This window comes from Echinops telfairi, unplaced genomic scaffold (assembly GCF_000313985.2).
Source record: "Echinops telfairi isolate 266 unplaced genomic scaffold, ASM31398v2 ScPeMD7_7469;HRSCAF=8507_0, whole genome shotgun sequence".
In the NCBI taxonomy this organism is placed as follows: Eukaryota; Metazoa; Chordata; class Mammalia; order Afrosoricida; family Tenrecidae; genus Echinops; species Echinops telfairi.
Window position 1 is genome coordinate 77,955,223 of NW_022111372.1, and position 4,109 is coordinate 77,959,331.

A 4,109-nucleotide genomic window follows, 5' to 3' on the forward strand; every position below is an offset into this window, starting at 1 on the left:
GATACACAGACCTGGAAAGAAAGAAAAGACCAGCTGAATGTCAGAAGAGACTCTGAAACTTACTCTCGAACATAGAAAAGTGGAAGCAAATGGCAGAGATGAATCTAAATACCTGGACAGACATTTCAAAGGGCAACTCAAGAAGACAGAACACTATAATGAAATGTGCATAGACCTGTAGTGAGCCAAAAAGAACATGCTCTACATATCCCAAGGTAGAAGAATTAAAGAAACAATTCAATTATTAAGTTGAATATTACAGCTTCTATGGAAAAATATCGAACAATTCAGGAAGTACCAACCAACAATGGAAGACAAACATAATCACTGTATCAAAATGAATTGTTTGACAATCATCCATTTTAGGAGGAAGCATGTGATCAAGAACCAATGGTGTTGAAGGAAGAGGTCTACGTTGTACTGAAGACAGTAGTGAAAAACGAGGCTCCAGGAATTGACAGACTACCAATTAAAATGTTTTAACAAGCGGATGAAGAACTGCCCCCACTAGCATATGCCTATAAATTTGGAAGAGAGTTATGTGGCCAACCAACTGTAAGAAACCCCAATTTGTGCCCAGTCCAAAGATAGGCAATCCCCAGAATGCAGAAATTATCAAATAATATGACTAATGTCACAGGCAAGTACATGTCTAATGAAGTTTATTCAACAATGGTTGCAGCAGTACATTGATAGGGGGCTGCCGGAAATTCAAGTCAGATTCAGAAGATGAAGTGGACCGAGGCATATCATTGTTGACATCTGATGGATCTTGACTGAAAGCAGAGAATACCAGGAAGAAGTTTACTTGTATTTTATTAATTGCCATGGCATTTGACGGTGTGAATCATAATAAATCATGGATACCATTGAGAAGAACGAGAATTTCATGTAGAAACTGTGCCTGGCACAAAGGAATGCTGTATGGGGTAAGATAAGGAGAAGTGTGTGTCGCCGTTGTATCCTCTCACCATATGTATTCAACCTGTCTGCAGAATGTGACATCAGGATTGGAGGAAAGCTTATTCACAATCTTTGATACACAGATGACACAGCTTTGTTGAAAGGGAGTTGAACTTGGAGCACTCTGGGAAACTGAGAACCAGGAAGACAGTGTCTGAGGACAAATTCTCTACGCTTATGAGTCTGGGAGGCAGACTCTGGTGGAGGAAGGCATCACATTCTTGAGTTGGCGATGAATCCCAGCCACATTCTCCTGACTAAAAATCATTCCCACAATCTCCCCCCATAATAGTGTACCTAAAGATGTTCCTATTAAGCACATGGCTGCTCTCGAGTACACCCAGAGGCTATTGAGAGCAATCGGGCCATATTGTCCTTCCCACCCTAGGTGCGACTCTTCTGATAAGGATCAGAGGTTGTTCCCCTGGAAAAGAGCTCAGGGACACCTAAGGTCAAGTCAGCTCAGAGACGGCCAAGGTTAAGCTGCCATCTTAACTTTAGAACCCGTCCACCTTGCTATATATGTGCCTTCCTGTTGTGTGTAAGCCTCTAGTACAGGGGTCCTCAAACTTTTTAAACAGGGGGCCCGTTCACTGTTCCTCAGACCGTTGGATTGCTGGACTATAATTTTAAAAAAACTATGAACAAATTCCTATGCACACTGCACTTTTTTTTTTTAAGGGTGGAGACAGACCCAGTCATGGACACGGCAGCCTGCTGGGTCTTCTTGCTTTATTAGTTTCTAGCCGATCAGTTCAGAAAGTTGGACAGGGTGAGGCCGCCACCAGGAGGTCTGGACGTACTCTCCTGGGGCAGGCTTGGCAGGTAAAGACTGTGGGACAAGACCTCCCAGGCCCCACCGGGGACTGGTAGGAAGGCCATGGATCAGTGACTGCTCTCCCACACAGATGGAGACCTGGGACTCAGGGGTTGTGCCGTGGGCCTGAATGCCCCAGCAGGTCACAGACGATCAGTGCCCTGGTGAGCCTGGAAGGATTTGACCAGAGCGATTCATGCAGTGACGGGGCTGGAGCCGCCAACTGGGACATGGCCTTGTAGTGGTTGCATCTGCTCACACAACTTAGGGGGTCAGCATGGGCCCTGGGGAGGGCTGGAGCCCCTTTGGGAATTGGGGCTCATAGGGGTGAGACCAGGCAGGCAGGGAGGGGCCGCCAGGCTGAGGAGAGAAGCCAAGGGGGTATGTCTTTAGACACAGACACCCTGAGACCAGAGTCCCAGCCTTGAGCCTGGAGGCCAAGATGAACCAGCCCTCGGCCCCATCCTGGCACAGGGGGTAGGGTCGTCAGGAAACACCGCCCCCACCCCCACCCCATCCAGCCCTCCCTGCCTGAAGGTCAGTAGGCTGTAGTTCTAAAGGGGGGTGACCAATGCCCGTGGCTGCTTGGGGTTGGGCTGCCTGCTTACTTCCCCTGGGAGGCAGATTTGTTGCCTTTAGGGGTGAACTTCAGGGAGCTGCTGAATATTCAGAAGCGGGACTGCCCCCGCTTGGGGCCATCATTGAGGAACTCCTGGCCAGGCCTGTGGCCGCATTTACCGCAGGACACCTTAAGGCATCAGGCTGATTGCGCTCGGGCCGCTTGGCCACACAATCATCGTGGATGGTCTCCGTGAAGCCTGGCCACGGCGACCAGTGGAGCGGCCGGAGAACTGCTCGTGGCCGCACTTGGCACACACGAAGACAGCGGGTTCAAAGTGATTCTGGAAAACCTCGCCCCCGGAGAAGCTGCAGAAAGACATAGTGCCACCAGGTTCCCCGTCCCGCTCTCACACTCCGACAGCTCCCAGTGCACCGACCCCGCGCATATTTTGAAGTAAAAAAACAAACGGGGCAAAAACACCCGGTGGGCGGGATAAATGTCCTCCATGGGCCACATGTGGCCCGCGGGCCGGCTTTTGAGGACCCCTGCTCTAGTACATCCCCTTCCTGTTACATATGAGCTTACCAGGGCTTGCTAGCCCAAGACTGTATACACCTGTCAGGGAATACATTAGCTCTCGCTCTCTCTGGTTCCTGCCTCCATGGATGAGGTGAGTCCTTGCATGTCTTGTCTGATGGCTGTTATTTTACCCTTTACTCCACCACCCCTTAGGACCCATTTGGTCGTGGAGACTGGTCCCCCACAACACCTGCTGATGAAAATAATAAGACTGCAGCCTTTAGAATGGGTTGAAACCCAATGGAGAGAAAAAAGAAAGAAAGAAAACAAGAGTCCTCATAACTGGGCCAGTAGATAGGATCATGATAAATGAAAAACAAAAAGCAACAAAAACTGAGGAGGTCAAATATTTCCTTTTGCTGGGATCCATAATTAAATGCTCATCAAATGATATATTGCATTGGGCAGATCTGCTGCACAAGACCTCTTTAAAGTGTTGAAGAGGCAGGATGTCCCCCTGAGGACTGCAGTGTGCCTGACTCAAGCGATGGTATTTTCAATCACCTCATGTGCATGTGAAAGTTGGATAATGCATAAGGAAGACCAACGATGTGCAAGATACCATGGACTGCCAGAAGAACAAATCTGTACTGGAAGAAATACAGCCAAAATGTTCCTTTGAAGCAAAAACGGCGAGGCTTCATTTCACGTGCTCTTTGGACATGTAATCAAGGGGAGACCAGTCTCTGGACAAGGACATCGTACTTGGTAAAGTGGACCGTCATTGGAAAAGGGAAGACCCTCAAGGAGATGGATCGACACGGTGACTGCAACAGTGGACTCAACACGACAGCTGTGCGGATGTTTTGTTTGTTGTCTGCATTGGATGGTTGTGAGTTGGAGTGACAGCACCTATCAACACTGACAACATAATGAGAGGGGATCATCGGCCAACAGAAAATATCAGGGGCGAGGGAACAATTACTGGGTAACCACCAACAATGTCTTTCTCCGAGATTGTGGCACCGTGGTTCCCTTCAGGGATATTTGTTGTTGTCACACCTGGTGGCCCCATGTGCTTCAGAGCAGACCTGTGCCTTAGGGTTTTCAATGACTGCAGCTTAGCGAAGTAGATGACCAGGCCTTCTTTTCATCATGCTCCCCCGTTTCCTCGAAAATAAGGCCGTGTCGTATATTAATTTTTGCTCCCAAAGATGCGCTAGGTCTTATTTTCAGGGGATGTCTTAT

At 48.6% G+C, this 4,109-nt stretch overlaps 1 pseudogene; it reads right to left on the minus strand.

Moving 5' to 3' along the window:
* Nucleotides 1-2,300: 2,300 nt before the first annotated feature.
* Nucleotides 2,301-2,730, minus strand: LOC101658834 (annotated as a pseudogene).
* Between the last annotated feature and the right edge of the window lie 1,379 nt (nucleotides 2,731-4,109).